This window comes from Peromyscus maniculatus, chromosome 14 (genome assembly GCF_049852395.1).
Source record: "Peromyscus maniculatus bairdii isolate BWxNUB_F1_BW_parent chromosome 14, HU_Pman_BW_mat_3.1, whole genome shotgun sequence".
NCBI lineage: Eukaryota > Metazoa > Chordata > Mammalia > Rodentia > Cricetidae > Peromyscus > Peromyscus maniculatus.
Window position 1 is genome coordinate 45,290,198 of NC_134865.1, and position 20,458 is coordinate 45,310,655.

The 20,458-nt window shown below is 44.2% G+C and overlaps 1 protein-coding gene across 1 annotated transcript in view; it reads left to right on the forward strand.

Annotated features, from left to right (window-relative positions):
- Positions 1-20,458, forward strand: part of Mnat1 (MNAT1 component of CDK activating kinase) — a 179,451-nt gene that overhangs the window by 44,142 nt on the left and 114,851 nt on the right. The gene's annotated exons all lie outside the window — the stretch shown is intronic.

Here is a 20,458-nt window from a genome sequence, read left to right on the forward strand (position 1 = left end):
GACATGTAGTTGTTTCCAAATTAGTTTTTTTCTGTAATACTTTAATTCTTTGGGGATTTTATATATGTATACTGTTGTAGAATATTTTTTAAGGTATATTGCATTTGTTTATGTTACATTTAACTCTGTGAAGCTGTGTTACTTTTCCTGTCTAAAACACCTGATAGTCTAATAGAAATCTGAACGGCTAAGAGCAAGGCAGGAGAAAGGGTAGGTGGGGCTGTCAGGCAGAGAGAATAAATAGAAGGAGGAATTTGGGAAGAAAGAGTGAGAGAACGGAGGAGGACTTCAGAAGCCATCCATCCAACCTTCCAGCTACACAGCCAGACAGGGAGTAAGATGGAAAGAGAGGCTATACAGAAATAGAGAAAGGTAAAAGCCCAGAGGCAAAAGGTAGACTGGATAATTTAAGTTAAGCCAAGCTGGCAAGAAACAGGCCAAGCTAAGGATGGGCATTTATAATTAAAAATAAGCCACTGTGTGTGATTTATTTGGGAGGTGGGTGGTGGACTCCCCCAGAGAGCCAAAAGAACAAAGAGTATAAAGAGTAAAAAAACAACCAACAACAATTTGGCATTCCAATGTGGGGCTGGAGTAACAGAAAATCTAACAACAGTATACTATGTATTTTTATCATATTCACCCTCTACTTCTCCTAACTCTTGCTGAATCCATGCCCACATCCCAACTTCATGTCTTTTTTTTTTTTTTTTTTTTGAGATATATATCTTCTAGCTATGTAAACCTGAGCTCAAGCTAGCTCATTACTTGCAGTTCTCCTGCCTTTACATCCTGAGTGCCAGGATTATAGGCGTATGCTAGCTCAGACTTCTTGATTTTTTTTTTTAAAGAAATGTTGGGATATGAAATGCTGTCTTACTATAGTTTTCAAATATACTTTCCCAATTGTTCACCTTTATATACTCCTCGATACCTTCAGTTTCTCCTTCTTTAATGCTTTTAAAGGCTAGAATCTGGCCACTTCTTAGTCCATTTTTATTGTGATCACTTTCTTCTTTGATCTACCTGGATTAGGATAATCACTCCCAAACTATTTCACTCACTTTAGCCTTTGGCCCTATAGTCAGTCCTTTTGCTATTCTCCTCTCATGGAGTTAGAGCCACAGCCTTGTTCCTTCTGTGACTTGACTGACTTTCCAGGCTGAGTCTCGCCCTGCCCACCTTCCTCCATGCACTCACTGCCCTGTTAACAGTCTCACCCTGTTAAGCTTCTTCACAGCGCTCGTCATCTTCTCACTCTGTTGTGTCGCTAACAGTCCTGGGTTAGAACACAGGCTTTATGGAGACGGAGGTCATCGCTTTGGTCACTGAGGTATTCCTAGTGTTTCAAACTGTACTGGCCATGTAGTAAGTCAGAGTTATTGCATGAATTTGGTGAATAAATGCTCCCATTTGTCTGTCTGTCTGTCTGTCTGTCTATCTATCTATCTATCTATCTATCTATCTATCTATCTATCTATCTATCTATCTATCTATCTGCATTGGTGTTTTGCCTGAATATATACCTGTATGAGGATGCTGGATCTCCTGGGTCTGGAGATACAGACAATTGTAAACTGCCATGTGGGTCCTGGAAATTGAACCCAGGTCCTCTGGAAGAGCAGCCAGTGCTCTTAACTGCTGAGCCATCTCTCCAGTCCCCCCCCCCCCTTTTATGGTGTAAACGTTTCCAAGTATTTTCACTCTCTGAAAAAATAGGAATTTTCTGTAAAACTAAATATAGGAGACAGTGTTATATTTGTTTTCAGTCGTAACAGACACTTTGGCTTTCCTTTGTCAGACACTTATTTAGCTGGATTGAGGAACATTTCTTGGATTTTGAGAGACAGGGCTCATGTTCCTAGGTGGGCCCTGAACTTGTGACCCCTTTTCCTCAGCCTATTGATGCTAGAATTGTAGGTCTACCATTTATTTGACTTCTCAGTGCACATTAACATTTCCTAACATTGCATGTAAATTAGTTAATGACAGTTTTGCATGTATATGCAGTGGTCAAAGCACATCTTTCTGGAGTTGGCTCTCTCTTCCCTTTCCTTGGGTTCCACAGATCCAGCTCAGGTTGTCAGACTTGTGTAGCCAGAGCCTTTGCCCACTGAGTCATCTACCTGGCCCTTTTTGGAGTTTCCTGATAAGTAATCTCTGCAGAATTTTACTTTGTTATAGTTTACTTTTTGTGTTGTTAGAGATCAGGGCCTACCACTGATCTAGACCATGGCCTTGGGAATTTGAAATTAAAATCAAAATAAGTTATTTAGGTCCGAAATTCAGATGCATTATTGTTTTCACCTCCAAGATAACCTTAGTTCCTGTTTGTCACAAAATGGACAGTCTTATGGTTGAAGAGTCAGGGGTGTGAGTGTGGCTCTTGTTTGTGTTGTTCCAGTGAGATGGAGGAGTCCCAGGGTACTGGCTAGAAACCAAAAGGATATCAAGTTTCCACAGTAGCAGAATAAGCAAAGAAGTAAGGGAGCCACGTTCCAAGAGCTCTAGTTGTTTACTTGCTAATTAAATAATTAATTTCTGGTTAGGGTCCTGCTGTGTAGCCCAGGCTGTCTTTGAACTCCTGATTTTTTTTTTTGCCTTAGCTTCTTTTGAGAGTTGGAGCTGTTATCTTTGATATAATGCATTTGAATGTTTTTATATTTTACTACGAAGGTGCTACATTCATTCACCAAATCTTTGTTCTGAACATGAGACTGGGTTACTATAGTGAGCATAACTAGGATGTCCCTGTGTTTGTGTGGTGATTTAGCAGGAAAGATTAACAAATACAAAACCACTGAAATCAAGTGCATATGTAGCTCATGTCTTGTAGTCCCAGCACTTGTGAGGTTGAGACTGGAGGATCACCATGAATTTGAGGTCAGCCTGTGTGCTACACAGTGAGAACCTGTCTCCAAACAAACAAACACCAAAAATTATTGAGTCAGTCATTTTGTCTCATGCCTATAAACTCTAGCACTTGGGAAGTAGAGGCAGGAGAATTGCCAAGAGTTTAAGGCCAACCTAGGCTACCTAGCATGAGACTGTGTTTCCGAAAAGTGATTTTTATAAGTAGTTTGTTAACAATAGGATGTGTATCAGTTGGGGTTTAGTCTTTCTGACTACACTATAACTATTTCAAGCCATTAGGCATTTGATAAAGGCGATTAAAGGCTTACAGACTGTTAAAAGTGTGGGGGCAGTAAGGGGAGAGAAACGTCCACATTCAGGAAGTCAGGAGGAACTGTGCTGTCAGTCACTGTTGTTTCTGTCACTGAAGCAGGGGTCCATGGAGTCTCATCTGACGGCCGGGAAGGAACCCCGCGTCAGCTGCCGCTGCCCATGTGGTGTCCAGCCCTCTGGAAGGGAGTGATGTTTCTGCTGTCGTTTTGTCTCCCAAGACTTTTGTAGATACTGCTCGAGGCAGAAGGAAAACTGAAGCCGTGCTGCTGGAGACTTGCTTCTATCCTAACTGGAAATGTATTCTCCAGACCTGGAGAGCACGGAACGGTGGAAATGGTGTAGATATGCCTGCCTCCAGACAGTCTGCACAGACAGCTAACCGAGAAAGTCACGTGGTCACCAACTTCAGATTGGGTGATGGAAAAGCCTACTCTAAAGTGGAGCTGTTTTAGCTACTCCAATTTCTAGTAAGAGTTTTGTCTTCCTTTATGGCAAAAGTGGAGGAATTAGCTTTAATTAGGAGGAGGGTTAGTTTTTCCAGTGGTTTTCTGCAAAGGTGACATTTCATTTGAGGAGAAGAGGCAGTCGTGGGAAGATCAGGAGGAAGGTTTCTAACAAAGAGGATAGGTGTCTAGGACATGAGTGATCTTGCTGTGTTGGAGGGAAATCAGAAGGGTGGAGCTTGAGAGAAGTGATTATGCAGTCAGGTATGGGATCTGCCTTTTAGGATCTTCAGGGATCTACGGAGGGCATTTAGATTTATGCTGTTTAGCACAAGACAGTGTTGAGTCATGAGCAAGCGCATGAGTGAGCTAGTTTTCATTTTAGAGATTATTCCAGATGTTACATATAAAATCGTGGTGTTAGCAGGACTGGAGAGACGGCTCAGTGGTTAAGAGGACTGGCTACTCTTCCAGAGGACCTGGGTTCAAGTCCCAGCAGCTATGTGGTGGCTCACAGCCATCTGTCACTCCAGTTCCCAGGGAATCCCACAGTCTTCTGGCCTCTGGGGGCACGAGGCATGCATTTGGTGCACAGACATATGTGCAGACAAAACACTCACACAAAATAAATAAATACATGAATAAGTGACCTTAAAAAATGGGGGAGGGAGTGGGCGAGGTCTGACGGGTAATAACGTGGAAGTAAGGAGCAGTTGAAACCTTTAGTGCTGCCTCAGGTGATGACTGTCTGCGGTGTAGCAGCAGAGAGGCCAACACTGGGGATGTTTTAGCGTTATTTCAGCAGTTGAGTTAGTCAGGCTTTATGTAAATTAAATGTGGGAAAGCAGGAGGAAAGAACTTAAGGAAGCCTCCGAGGTTTTTCCCTGGAACAAGTGGGTAGACAGCGGTAGGTAGTGTTTGCTGAGCCGGATACTCAGCACGAAACAGAGGAGGATGGGATAGCCAGGTATTCTGTCTTGTTCTTGTTATTCTTGAGGCACTTTTAGAAAAATGGCTGTACTTGAGCTGGATTCTGGAGTTCAGGGTACCTACCTCTGAGGCCTCGGTTGGAATCTAGCTAGAGAGTCAGTCATGTTTAGAACCGTTTACATAGAATGTGGTCTTTTAGGAGGAAGAGTGCCAAGGGTGTCACTCTGGGACACTAACTTCCAGATTGTTTACAGAGAAGTCAGCAAGAGACAGAAAAGGAGCAGCTAGGTATGAGGGAACCTGGGCGAGTCCGAGGTCACAGCCTGTTCCCACGTGCGGGAGACGGTCAGCCACATTAGTGTTGTTCATTGTTTGCTGCAGAGAAGAGATGGTTCTTCTCCATTAACTGATCATTGGCTTTGGCGAAAGTGAGAACATTGGTAAGTTCTTGAGAAACATTTCAGTGGAGGGTCAGGGGAGATGGTTCAGCGGGCAAAGCGTCTGTTGCTTGAGCTTGAGGACCTGAGTTGGATCTCCAACACCCACATCAGAACAGTGCGCTTGCAATCCCAGCGCTAGAGTGGACAGGAGGGTCCCTGGGCGTCCGGGGCCAGCCAGCCTAGCAAGGAAGTCAGTGAGAGTCCTATCTGGAAAATAGAGGAAGACACCGATAGTTCTCTGGTCTGTACACACACACCCCACCCCACCATACCATATACACCCCACCACACCACATCCCACCACACATACCCCACCCCACCCCACCACATACACCCCACCCCACCATACCATATACACCACACCACACCATACCACACCACACACACCCCACCCCACCATATACACTACATCACACCACACCATACCACATCCCACCACACACACCCCACCCCACCCCATCCCACCCCACCCCACCCCACACACCCCACCTACACCACACCACACATCACCACACCACACACACACCACCACACACACCACACACACCACACCACACATACCACACCACACCACACACACCCCACCCCACCCCACCACACACACCACACCACACACACCACACCACACACACCACACCACACCACACACACCCCACCCCACCCCACCACACACACCCCACCCCACCCCACCACACACACCACACCACACACACCACACCACACCACACACACCACACCACACACACCACACCACACCACACACACACCACACCACACATACCACACCACACACACCATACCACACACACCATACCACACACACCATACCACACATACCACACCACACACACCACACCACACACACCACACCACACCACACCACACACACCATACCACACACACCATACCACACATACCACACCACACACACCATACCACACACACCATACCACACACACCATACCACACATACCACACCACACACACCACACACACCACACCACACACACCACACCACACCACACATACCACACCACACCACACACCACATCACACCACATCACACACACCACACCACACACACCACATCACACACACCACACACACCATACCACACCACACACACCACACCACACCATACCACACCACACCACACCATACCACATGCACAAGCAAAGTGTTTGAATGGAAAATCAGGAAAGCAAAATTGATCAGAATGAGATCAAGGGATAATGGCGGGGCGAGGGTGGGGTGGGGTGGGTGGGTAACGGGTGGTGGGGCAGTGAGGATACCGCATAGACTACTCTTCTTATGTAATTTTCCTCTGAACGAGAGCAGAGAAATTGTGTGGTAGCTGGAAAGGATTTTTTGTGTATTATTTTTTTTTAAGTTTTTGATGTTAGGGCATGTTTGTATGCCATTAAGAACAACTCACTAGAGGAAGTGTTCGTAGTGCAGGGGAAGGGACCGTTGGAAAGCTAAAGAAAGGCCTTCAGTAGAGACTGGTGAACGGCATGCAGGACACGAGATGGGAAGGGACTGCTTAGTTAAAAGTGGGGGTGTTGTGTTTTCAGTTTGCTGTGAAGCAGTGCTGTTAGTGTGGACTTAGAGTCAGAGAGATTGACGCCGTTAGTGTTCTGGAATGAAGTGATTTTCGTCTAATCACATCTTATTAATTTATTATGAGGCTAGCTCACCAGCTCTGAGTGAGGTTAGATCAGGAAGTGGAAGTACGAGGAGCGAAAAGAAAGCATAAAGTATTTGTTCTCAGAGAATAGGGAAATAAATAGACATAGACAGTATAGAAGGAATGTCTGGCAGTGTTGAGTATATGAGTTCAGTCTGTAAGATTAAAGGAGGATTTTCTCCAGCAAAACCAAGATGCTCAGATGCCCATGGACAGGTGGGTAGGTTTGACGGCTTCAGATGCCCATGGACAGGTGGGTAGGTTTGACGGCTTCAGATGCCCATGGACAGGTGGGTAGGTTTGACGGCTTCAGATGCCATGGACAGGTGGGTAGGTTTGATGGATTCAGATGCCCATGGACAGGTGGGTAGGTTTGACGGCTTCAGATGCCATGGACAGGTGGGTAGGTTTGATGGCTTCAGATGCCCATGGACAGGTGGGTAGGTTTGACGGCTTCAGATGCCATGGACAGGTGGGTAGGTTTGATGGTTTCAGATGCCCATGGACAGATGGGTAGGTTTGACGGCTTCAGATGCCCATGGACAGGTGGGTAGGTTTGAAGGTTTCAGATGCCATGGACAGATGGGTAGGTTTGAAGGTTTCAGATGCCATGGACAGATGGGTAGGTTTGAAGGTTTCATATGCCATGGACAGATGGGTAGGTTTGAAGGTTTCAGATGCACATGGACAGGTGGGTAGGTTTGAAGGCTTCAGATGGTTATGGACAGGTGGGTAGGTTTGAAGGTTTCAGATGCCCATGGACAGGTGGGTAGGTTTGACGGCTTCAGATGCCATGGACAGGTGGGTAGGTTTGACGGCTTCAGATGCCCATGGACAGGTGGGTAGGTTTGACGGCTTCAGATGCCCATGGACAGGTGGGTAGGTTTGACGGCTTCAGATGCCATGGACAGGTGGGTAGGTTTGAAGGCTTCAGATGCCCATGGACAGGTGGGTAGGTTTGAAGGCTTCAGATGCCCATGGACAGGTGGGTAGGTTTGAAGGTTTCAGATGGTTATGGACAGGTGGGTAGGTTTGAAGGTTTCAGATGCCATGGACAGGTGGGTAGGTTTGACGGCTTCAGATGCCATGGACAGGTGGGTAGGTTTGACGGCTTCAGATGCCCATGGACAGGTGGGTAGGTTTGATGGATTCAGATGCCCATGGACAGGTGGGTAGGTTTGACGGCTTCAGATGCCCATGGACAGATGGGTAGGTTTGAAGGTTTCAGATGCCATGGACAGGTGGTAGAAGAGTGGAGGGAGGAGGGAGGGAAGAACATTTGCAGAGACGGGCTGTGCTGGTAGATGGGCAATCCAAGTTTGTGTAAGTGTGAAGTTAGGACCGTGGGGGGAAAGGTGGTAGGGTCATTATAGGGGAGGTCCTTGGGCAATCAAAGGTCATGCGTAGTGCAACTCATCTGAGAAAGAGGAAGAGGTATTCAGAGTGGAATCTTAGAAACAGGGGTCGCAGGGGAGGCAGCTACCAATGACAAGATTGAAAGTTGAAGGTGTAGATAAATGTGGTGAAGGTGTAGAGAAGGGATGGGCGAGGATCGTTGACATTAATGATACTGACTGGCTCATTGTGAGTATGCTTGAGTTGCCAAAAATGATGTTGGCAACAGTGGAGAGTGGGCATGTCATAATCCAGTACACAAAACTGTTGAGGATGGAGTGAGTGATGAGTATTCCGTAACTGAGGTCAATGTGGTGGGTTCCAGTTCCAGTACAGTACTGGTCCAAGTGTCGGGAGTGTGTGTGCGCAGTCTCTGATCATTGTCACAGAAGTGTGAACAGAGATATTAGAATGACTGGGACAGCAAGCAAGCAAGCATATAACAAGGAGGAGGAGGAGCTGTCGAAGGCTCAGATGAGTGTAACAGAGCCCTGACTCAAGGCTAGCACATAGTGAGTTTCCATTCTCACCTGGTAGTCATTCCTAGATGTGAGTTAGGATGGACATGCGTGGTAACTGGCAGAAGTCTCTAGTTGGCCTTAGTAGGAAAGTCAAGTCTTCCTCGGCTCTGCAAAGTGCAGCTGTCCATGTAGTCTGAGTTCAACATATTCGTTGGGTATAGATTTGATTTTTTTTTTGGTCCACAGTCAGTACTACTTTCTGAGGATTTACAGTGTTTGATCTTGAGTATTACTGTTGTTACACTGTTTCTTGCCAAGAGTCCTACTTTATAGGAACGGACTATGGCACTGAGCCTCAGTTCATGAATCTCTTGGTCTAACTCAGTTTTGCTCTATCCACGATCCTCTGATTGATATAGAAGTCATATTGGGTCTCATAAAGATACAACTGAGAACCAGGCTTGGTGACACACACCCGTAATCCAGCACCCAAGAGGCAGAAGCAGATGGTGAGTTTGAAGACATCCTGGGTTAAGCAGCAAGGCTTTCTCAAAATAGAAAAAAAAACCAAAAAACAAAAAACAAAAACCTCTTTTGAGGTGTTTGATTGGAGGCAATTGTCTACAAAAGTTGACAGCATCCTTCAGTATCCTTGTATATCTTGAATCCATGGCCATTATATGGATGGCTATTGGGTGACCTCGGCGGTTATAATACATGAGTCCTTGAACACAGGGACAGGAGTAGGAGTGCTCACCTTTGGTACAGTTCTACTTCCCGGTCATGTAACTTTAGGCTCTGTGAGTTTAGAGGTCCTGCGTCTACAAGGGGAAATGTCCCACAGTGAGGGAGGGACCAGACACAGTGAGGGCTTCTTCAGGATGTACCTGCTGTCTGGTCACCTGGGGCTCCTTGTGCCAGAAGGTTGCTAGGGAAGCAAAGGAGTCACCATCCTAGCAAGGGTCATTGACTTTCCTCATCATCATGAGGGTTCAGGGAAGAGCGTGTCTGGCACTCAAGGGAGCCACTGGAATGTCTCCTGGTGCTCCCAAACGCATTACTGTGCTAAATGTACAAGGATAGCAGCCAGCGCCCGCCAAAGGGGATGGGACCCGGCGTTTCGGGCTTTTAGAGATAAGGGTTTGGATAAACATAATAGCAAGTTGCCATGGCAGCAGCTGTTGGCAGAAGATGAGGGACTCTAGAGTGAGGTGATGCAGTAATGGCCAGGAAATGAACTGCAGCATCAAGGCTGGAGTTCGTTCCTCTCTTGAAAAGTTTCCTGTGGAAAAAAGAAAGAGTCCTCTATAAGTTCTTCTGGCTAAAGGGATCCTTTTTTAAGAGACAAGTGTTTTTTTGGATGGTTTAATTTGAACAAGCCACTCATTTTTTTTTTTCTACAGCATTTTATGATTGATTTGTAGAACCTATATATAGTCTGAATAATTGACGCACTATGGGAAAACTGTCTTGCTTTTGTGGTTAGGATTTCAGGAGTATTGTTTCCATCCTTTCACACAGAAGCTAAGTTTGTATAAAGTGAAAATTATCAGTCTTTTTACATGATTTAAAGTTTTAAAATTACCTTTAGGGAATCCTTGTCACAATGTCACACTTATGTCTTCCAATAATTAAATAAAAAATTTAAAGTTTTCTCTCTTACCTATTTGTTCACATGAAATTGTTTTGTATACAAATATTTCTCCTCATCTAGAAAGCCAATGGTGTCTCAAGCATTTAATGTGTAGTATTCCTTTGTATATCGATTATAATGCCGTCTTTCCTATGTCAAAATTTCAGGTATGCCTGTCTTTTTTTTTTTTTTTATTCATAACCTCATCCAGGTTATCTTGGAGCTCACCATATGTAGCCCAGGTTGGTGTTGAACTCATATTCTTTCTGTCTCAGCCTTCCAAGTGATGGGATTGTAGGCATGAGCCACCCTGCCAGGCTTTCCTTATGCTTTTTAAACTGAAGTATATTTTTTCCTTGGTAATGATACTTTAGTGGTAAATGAATCTGTACATATCTTCCTGGAATGTCAATTTTACCTAAGAAAAAAATTTAATAATTGATATTTATTTGAAGGTGTTTTTCAATAAGATAAATAGGATGATTATAGAGACAAGTAAAATATTCACGAATTTTTTAAAGATAAAATATTATGTTTTGTAGAAACGTTGACCTTGATATTTCTCAAGACCCGGCTCAACCTATTTCCTCTGGGCACTTTGATGTTTAGGATTCTTGCTACCAGCGTGCCTTTGAGCTGCGGTCCCGATTGGTTCATTGAGTGGTTGTTGTGATAGTTCATGTTCTCTGAGAGCATATTAAGTGTCTGGGGCATTTCTGAGCCTGTAACCTGTGGAGAACTTAGGGTTCAGTTAGCACGGCGGGGGTGAGGTTGCCGGGGTGCAGGGGAACCACTGAAAGATAGCTCTGCTGCGAGCTGATAGAGAGCAGGAGCCTAGCTCAGAGCCTGCCTTCTGCTGGCGCACAGCTCTGCTAGTCCCTTCTTTGTGAAAAGATTAGCTTGACTTTATTTCCCCCTGAACTTGAGATCTTCCTGTCTCAACCTCCTCAGTGCTAGGTTACATTTGATACCATGACTTCTTCTTTCCCTTCTCTCTCTCTCTCTCTCTCTCTCTCTCTCTCTCTCTCTCTCTCTCTCTCTCTCTCTCTCTCTCTCATCTTGATACGTTTCTAAACTTAATCTCAAACTCCTGAGCTCATGATCCTCTTGCATTGGCCTCTAAAGCAGGTGAGACTATAAGCACATGCCTCCACTTTTGTCTATAGATTTTTAAAAATGAAAATAAAATTCAGAGCTGATCATGGTAACTCTTGTCTAATAATCCCAGGAATTGGGTGAGAGGCTAAAGCAAGAGGGTTGCCATGAGGTCAGCCTGGGCTACATATTGTCCTCAAGACCAGCCCAGATTAGAGAGTGAGACACTGTCTTAAAAACTCCCCATAAAATGAATAAATACAAATAAATTACAGAAAAGTAACCATTTTAAAATGGAGAATTCAGTGCAATTTATACACTTATGTGTTGTGCAAATATCCCCTCTCTAGTTCCGAAACATTTTTATCACCACCAAAAGAAACCCTTTATCTGTTAAGCAAATTATTTTTTTTATCCCCAATTCTAGTAACCAGCAGCCTGTTTTCTTTCGTGTTTTGTGTATTGCACAAAACATGCTTGTATAATGTGTGGCCTTTTGTAAAGTCTTACCCCTTTGACTTGGCATATGTTTTCTAAGGCCTTTCTCTGGTTGAATGATTCAATTGTGTTTACATACCACACTTAGTTCTTCTATTCATCTGTGGGTGGACATTTGGGTGCTGTCTCCTTCAGTTGTTGTGAACACTGCTGTTTGTGAACGTGCTTGCACATGCATTTGTTTGAGCACCTGTTTTTGGGTTTATGCTTAGGAATAGAATTGCTTGGTCTCGTAATAAATCCTATTCAACTTCTTGAGGAGCCACCAAGCCGTTTCCCATAACAGGTGAACTCATTTACATCTGCACTAGTCATGTTTGAGGGATTGGATTTCTCTGTAGTCTTGCTGACACTTGCACATTTAAAAAATTATGGTCACCCTTGTATGAATAGAATGATGTTATAGTAAATTTGCCTTTTCTCTCTTGACTAATCGCAAGCATTTCATGTACCTTTGCTGACTTGTCTGTCTGTTTGGATTTTGGTGTTTTGTTATTTCTTTTGTTCTGCATCTGTGGGGTTTCTTCATCTGTTCTGGACAGCAGACCTTTTCTTTGTCCTTTCCATTTTGTAGGTTGTCATTTTACTTCTGAGTAATATCTGCTGCTGCACAAATAATCTCTCTCCCCTCCCTCCCTCCCTCCCTCCCTCCCTCCCTCCCTCCCTCCCTCCCTCCCTCCCTCCCTTTCTCCCTCCTTCCTTCCTTCCTTTCTTTTCTTTTTTAAGTCAGAGTCTTTCTGTGTAGTCCTGCCCATCCTGGAACTCACTCTGTAGCCCAGGCTGGCCTCAAACTCAGAGACCTGCCCGCTCTACCTCCTGAGTGCTGAGGTTAAAGTGGTGCCACCACACCTAGCTCCTGTGCAAATACTTAAAAAATAAAAAGATTTAAGAGAAATTCTGTGTCGCGTGTCTCGTGTGTGCAGGTGGCTGCAGAGGCCAGAAGATTACTTCAGATCTCCTGGGCTGTAGTTTGTGTTTGTTAGCTTTCTGAGGTGGGTGCTGGGAACTGAACTCCAGACCTCTGGAAGAGCAGCCAGTGCTTTTATTACTGAGCTGTCTCTCCAGCTCCTGCTGTACAAATTCTTAAAAGTTTGATAAAATTCAGACGGCCTCTCTCTTTCTTTTGTCGCTGTGGTTGGTGCCATGAGGAAGAATCCCGGCTCATAGCCATTGACTTACCTCTGTGTTTTGCTAGTGTTCAGTTTAGCTGTTCTATCTCTGTCATTAATATGCCTTAAGTAAAGTTTTGTACATGTCTCCTCAGTCTTCTGCATGCAGGTTTAGCTTTGGTTTTTAAAGTAATTAATTTTTTTTGGGGGGGGAGGGTCAGAAACTACAAACAGTTTTGCTTTCAGCATGACTGGCACAAATAGACGTTTTCTCTTTGGTTTCTGTCTGGTGAAGGCCTGGGTTGGCTGGGGCGGGGAGCAGCAGAGGCTGGGGCCGCACTAATGAAGCCAAAAGAAAGCTGGGCCAGGTCTCCAGGAAGGGGCTGGCAGGTCGTGGACCATCAGACAGGTAGGCGGTTTTGAGGTAGGGCTTTGCTCTGTAAACTAGCTTAAGATAGAACCTCATAGAATATAGAGCCTCAGGCTTTCCTACAGGTCATTATGTAGCCCAGGTTGGCTCAAATTCATGGCAGTACTCCTGCTTCAGCTTTCCAAGTTCTGGGATTTACAGATGTGGGCAGCACTCTTGACCTCAGCTTTTCATGAAAGAAAATAAAATCTGACACTAATAAATGTCAGAAGGAAAGGGGGGCATGTCATCTTGGTCTTTAAAAAAGACAAGAAAAACTGTCAATATGTCTTTGGAAGTGCACATAATAAATGACAATTTAGATCTTTTCAGCAGTTTTTCTTGTATTCTGTAAAATATAAGATTCTATTTGAAAGAATTCCCAGGACTGTTGGAGGCAAGCGACTGCCCACGTACTGCTGACCTGGCGCTTCTGCTGCCAGAGAAATACAACTGGCAATTTGTCAACTTCTCTTATGTTCTTTTTGTGTGTCTAGTTTTCATGTCTGTAGTCTATAAATACATAGAAAAAGAGGTGCCCATATAAACAAAACCAGCATTTGTTAGATGCAAGATGCAGAGCAGAATGAACTAAAGCTTTGTTTTTCTCTGTATACTCACCTCCTGTTGTTTAAACATCAAGGGTATTTGCAGGTAAACTCAGAAAGAGAAAGGCTCGGAATGTTGTTCAGACAATGTGCTTAGCATGCGCAGAGCCCTGGTTTCAGTCTCTAGCCCCCAAATAAATTAAGTAAATAAGCAAATAGATAAAATAAAAAGCTGTGTAAGAGAATTCTAAAGTAGCTTGTTGGGGCTGGAGAGATGTCTCAGTGGTCAAAAGTATGCAGTAGACCTGGGTTCAGTTCCCACTCACATGGTGGCTCAGAACTATCTGACTCCATTTCCAGGAGATCCAGCACCTTCTTCTGACTTCCATGGACACCACACATGACCATGCTGCACATACATACATGTACACATGTTTCAGAAAAAGTAGTTTTTTCTCTACCCCTTTCTGGAGAGAGAGAGAGAGAGAGAGAGAGAGAGAGAGAGAGAGAGAGAGAGAGAGAGAGAGAGAGAGAGACAGAAGAGAGAAGAGAGAAGAGAGCATAGAGCATGCGAGCGCGCAAGTGCACAGAGAATTGAACCTAGGGCCCTATTTATCCTTAATCACACATTTTACTATTCAGCTAACCCACAACATACTGTTTCACTTATTTTGGCTTTAAAGCAGAATTTTTAATAAACTAGAACAGCTGATAATTTTATTTTCACATTTCATTATGCAAATGAAAAGTGTACGTTTTTATCCCATTTTCCCCCTTCAAAACTATTCTCTTTGCTAGGAAGGGGAAGTCTTCTTTATCATACAGCTAGAAAACACTCAGGCCCAGCATGAGATCCCCTGGGGAAAGAGAATAAGTAAAATAGACCCAATGAGGAACCCATCTGCTCTGTCTGTCTAGCTTGGTCATTCAGACTGAGTGGGCACTGTTGTGGGGCTAACAGGAGGTCTTATAATTGAAGGCCTGGGCATCTTGGGCATGTGGTCTCTCATGTTTGGTCCTATTTCAGGAGCCAGTCCCCTGGGCATCATCCCAGGAGGAGGAAGGTCCATCATTGGCATCATGGGAGGGCCTGTCATGTGGGGTGTGGGTATCATACCAGAGCGAGGAGGACCAGAGACTGGGAGGAATCAGGATCATGACCCCTGCAGAAGCAGGAGCAGTGGATGGGGCTGGAATGTCTTTCTTTCCCTGTTGAAATTCAGCTGTTGTTTTGTCCATCAGGCTCTTTGTAGCTCAAGTTTTCTCCAGTCCTGCCTGGCCCATGGTCAGGACAATTCTCTCACCCGCCAGTCCTGCAACTGCTCAGACCCAACCAAGTAAACACACAGAAGACTTATATTGCTTACAAACTGTATGGCCATGGCAGGCTTCTTGCTATCTACTTCTTTTATCTTAAACTAACCCATTTCTATAAATCTATACCTTGCCACATGGCTCGTGGCTTACCAGTATCTTACATGTTGGTACTCATGGTGGCGGCTGGTAGCGTCTCCTGACTCAGCCTTCCGCTCCCCAGAATTCTCTTCTCTGCTTGTCCCGCCTATACTTCTTGCCTGGCTACTGGCCAATCAGCATTTTATTTATACAGAGTGGTATCCACAGCAGCTCTTGGCCTGCTCTTCATTCAGTTCTGGTAGTAGTTTTTCACATCCTCTTTTTTGCCACCGCAGTATGTCTTTCTCATCGATAGAGAATCATGGGTAAGATATATATTTGTGGTGGTTTGAATGAGAATGACCCCGTAGGCTATTAGATTTCAAGGCTTGGTCACCAGGGAGCAGCACTGTTTGGAAGGATCAGGGGGTATGGCCTTGCTGGAGAAAGTGTGTCACTGGGGGTGGGCTTTGAGATTTCAAAAGCCCATGCCAAGCCCAGAGTCTCCCTCTCAGCCAGAAGATCAGGATGCAGCTCTCAGCTACCTCTCCAGCACCATTTCTGCTTGTGTGAGTTATGCTTCCTGCCATGGTGTTAGTGGACTGAACCTCTGAAACTGAAGTGTACCTCAGTTAAATGCTTTCCTTTGTAAGAGTTGCCCTGGTCACGGTGTCTCGTCCCAGCCATAGACCAGGGACTGAGAGAGTACTGTAGTAGTCACAACAAAACGTGGACAGGTTGCTCTGCAGTCTGTTGGCCACCCAGTTCCTTGCCACGGGCAAATGATTAAGGCAGATTTTTTTAAAAAGTGGAAAAATACAGTTGATTAGAAATAAGCAATATATGTCTAATACATAATAACACTGTAAGAAATATTTGTGCTTTATTGTTTTTTTATTTTGTTTTTGTGAGTATGTTATATGTGTGTATGTTGAGTATGGTGTATGTGTGTGTAGTGTGTGCACATGGGCATGTGTGGGCGCATACATCCCTGTGCTTGCTTGGAGATCAGAGGACTGTTGGGTGTCCTCTTCTGTCACTCTCTACTCTGTCCCCTTGAGACAAGGTATCACTGACCCTGGAGCTAGGCGGTAGCCAGCAAGACTAGTCAGTTCTCATCTCTGCTCTCCTCAGCACTGGAGTTACAGTGCGTATGTGACCACGCCCCCTCTTGACTTAGATCTGAACTTAGGCCCTCATGTTTGAATAAAGCAAGTGCTCCTACCCACTGACCCATCCTTCCAGCCTGAAATATGAAATATTAAGGTATGTAACATATTCGGAGTACTGAACTATTAACTGAATCTAGTCTTTAATACCTTGAAATATGGAATTTTTTGAAGCTCTGTACCTTTCAAATATGTCAGATGATTCCTTGCTTATAAATGTCTGTAGTTGGTTAAAATACCTCCATTTTGAACTTCTGTAGTTGAGTTTAATTTCTTCTAACCTCAAGTTATAGTAGAAATGAAATATTCCTTTACACCCAAGTTCAGAGTGGTTTCCCTAAGGTTTGGTTCATCTTGGGAATGACTGCATGATTTGTGAAATTTTTTATCGTTAGGATTTTTAAATTTATATTGATTTAGTGTGTGTGTGTGTGTGTGTGTGTGTGTGTGAGAGAGAGAGAGAGAGAGAGAGAGAGAGAGAGAGAGAGAGAGAGAGAGCGCGCGCGCATGTGGAGGTCAGAAGACAATTTGTAGGAGCTGGTTCTTCCCAGGTCACCAGGCATGGTGGCGGCCACCTCTGTGATCCATCTTACTGGCCCTCTTTAAAACTTTTCAGAGAGACCCTTGCTTCCAGTTGTTTCTGTAACCAACTCTTTGTGGTTCCAAGTTTCTTGTTTGTTTTTGTTTGAAGCAAGGGCTCCTCTGTTGTCTGCAGCTCAACATGTAGCCCATGCTGTTCTTAAACTCACAGTGATCCCTCTGCCTCAGACTCTGAGGACTGCCATGAGCAACCATGGATGGCTTTGAATTCTTTTTCTAGTCATCCGTCCATAATTTTATTACATACGTATGTAGAGATAGAGATACTTACACTTTGATATTCCCCCAGTATTGCCCCCATTATCTTCTCTTTTCCCCTTTTTCCTCCCACTGAATCCCTCTTCTTCCTAGAAAGTCTCCTTCCCCTTTTCATGTCTTGTTTGTTTGTGCCCCACTGGTTTAATTTTTTTGTTTTTTTTCTTTTCTTTTTTAAAAATATTCATTCGTTCGTTCATTCATTCATTCATTCATTCATTCATTCATTCATTTATTTTGAGGCACTGTCTCACCATGCAGCCTCACTACTCACCATATAGACCACTAGGCTGGCTTTGAATTTATAGATCCACCTGTCTCTGCCTCCTGACTGCTGGGATTAAAGGTGTGTGCCCCACCACTCCTGGCATTTAATTAGGGCTGCCTGCTGGAGTGTGGGTAAGGGTGTTTTCTTTCAAGACAGGCTCTCATATATCCCAGGCTGGCCTTGAAATTACTATGTACCTGCTGTTTTTTTCTTTGTAATGAGACTATTAAGATGGAAATATATAAAGGTCACTGTTAGTATCTTGCTAATGTGTGTGTGTATGTGTGTGTGTGTGTGTGTGTGTGTGTGTGTGTGTGTGTGTGTGTGTGTGTGTACGTACGCTTTGAGACAGGATCTTAATAATCACGGCCGGGCCGGATTTCAACTTGCTATTTAGCCACAGATGATCTTGAACTCCCAATTCTCCTGGCTGTGTATCTTGAGTGTTAGGATCACAGGTTGATGTCATCATACTTGGCCATATTCTAAGATTTTGTTTCTTTTCTTTTAATGCTTTTTGGTCTTCTTGAGACAGGGTCTTGTCTGTGGCCCTGGCTGGCTTGGCGCTGTCTATAAGGCTAGCCTTGAACTTGCAGTGGTCTTTTTGCCCGCCTCTGAACACTGGGATGAGGGTGCCACCACACTTAACCATTTGAAATTCTTACACCCCTTTTTACTTTTCGCGTCCTGTGTATCACATAAGTCAAATACTTGGAAAAATTGTTTTTGCTCTTATTCATAAGGATTTTTCTTTCTTGTCAGATGTGGTGATGGTGGCCTTGTACTTGGAAGGCAGAGGCAGGCAGATCTCTGTGAATTTAAGGCCAGCCTGGTCTACATAGAGAGTCAGCCAGAGATACACAATGAGAATCTGTCTCAAAACAAAACAAAACAAACAAACAAACAAAAAAACCAAAAAAAAAAAAAACCCTCCTTCTGTCCTGTCATATTTTTTTTTCATAATATTTACTTACTACCTGCAGTCAGGCAATGTGGATAGAGTACTAATTGACAAATTATACTATTAATACATTCTTGTAGGAGAGACCGATATCACAAAGAAATAATTCCAGATATTGCTATTAAAAGGAATGGCTAGGTCACTGTGTTCCTGATATACAGAACTGCACAAGATTACAGCTTGAGGATAACAAATGTTTGAATATTAAGTGACATATAAAATTATGAGTTAAGCGACATTTTGGTCCAGCCCATGTGCTTGTCCTGCATGGTGAGTTTCCAGAAGCCTCTATCCTCAAGAATGCAAGCTAAAGAAGCTGCTTTCCCCTGGCGTCCAGCCTTGTTAGCCCCCTGTCTGAGCAGCAGCAGGAGCTGTTGGGAGTGCAGGGACGCTCCAGGAGAGTGTCTTGTCATCTGATGTAAGATGCTGTCTCACTCACTGGGATCTTACAAACCCTTCTTACCGTCTCTTAAGGAAGGAATCCCATTAAAGAGAGGAAGGAGTTCTGTTTCCAAGCATGGCCCTTTCCAACTGAAGACTTCAGGAAGTTGTGAGCCCTTCCCAAAATTTCACTACCCAAGAGGTTCGGAGAGATGACACACAGTCTTGGGGAAACAGTCTCTGTCACCTAGGTAGTTAGTCTGCTTGGGTCAGAGTGGGCCACTCTACGTGCGTAAAGCTTAAGAAGCAGCCATTCTCCCTCGGGTTTCTCACGGCACCTGCTGTGGTGGATCCTTCCTTCTACAGCACTCTGGGAGTTGGCTTGTTTTCTTTCTACAGCCTGTGAGATAGTATTCATTTAGCAAACCTCCCTTACAAACTGAATTTTCAAAGTAATTCCCTTGCCAGACTGAAGGGGGACATGTCAGTTTTAGTGACTGTGGTGCGCAGGTCCTCCTTAATCCAGGCTCCTGGTCGAGGACTCTCCTGCCCAGGGAGGCACTGGTGAGAATCCTCTATCTGACACAATGAGTTAGCTTGGGGATGAGAGTCAAGGTTTTGGGTTTTCCTTGTTTGTTTGTTTTGTTTTTTTGAGACACAGTTTCTCTGTGGAACAGCCTTGGTTGTTCTGGAACTCACTTTGTAGTCCAGGCTGATCTGGAACTCACAGAGATCCGGTGCCTCCCGGGGCTGGGATTAAAGCCCAGTGAGATTCAAGTTTTCTTAAAAAGTACTTATTTCTATTGTTTTGAGACAGGATTTCTAACATATCCTAGGCTGGCCTCAAATTTGTTAAATGACTAATGATGACATTGAGTTTCTGGTCGTGTCTAGACTTCCCAAGTGCTGGTATTTACAGGATGCACCGCCACAGCTGGTTGAGATTCAAGCTTAAATACTACATTTATTTGTTTCTTACATATACAAAACCCAAATGTAATTTTATATAATAGTTTCAATAATTTAGTGTATGAAACAAAATTTTATGATGTGTAATTTCCTACTCAGTGTCATGTTAACCACTAAAACGTTTTAGTTTTCAGAACCTTTTAGGGGGTGTGTGTGTGCGCGCACCAGAGGCCAATATTGGGTGTCTTCCTCAATTGTCCTCCACCTTATGTTTTGAAACGAGGTCTCTCACTGAATCTGGGGCTCACAGGTTACCTAGGCCATTTTGCCAGTGAGCATCAAAGACTCCCCCTCTCTGTCTCCTCAGTACTGGGGTTACAGTAGAGCACCACCACAGCCTGCCTTTATGTGGGTGCTGGAAGGCCAGGCTCATGACCTCATTGCTGACTGAGCCATCTCCTCCTCCCATTAGGGGTTGAACTGGGATGCTCAGCTCATTTTGAACGAGACTTGACAGTGCTTTGGGAAGTCTTTTCATTCCCCTTTCTTCTGTTTCCCTCGCCTGAGTCTTCTTAGTCCTCACTCAGTTATTTACTTTTTACATTTCTATAACTAGTATCTCTTCAGCTGTCTGTGTCTTAAAAGTAATTGCCAAATAAAAGTGATATTGCACAGTTCTTTTTTTT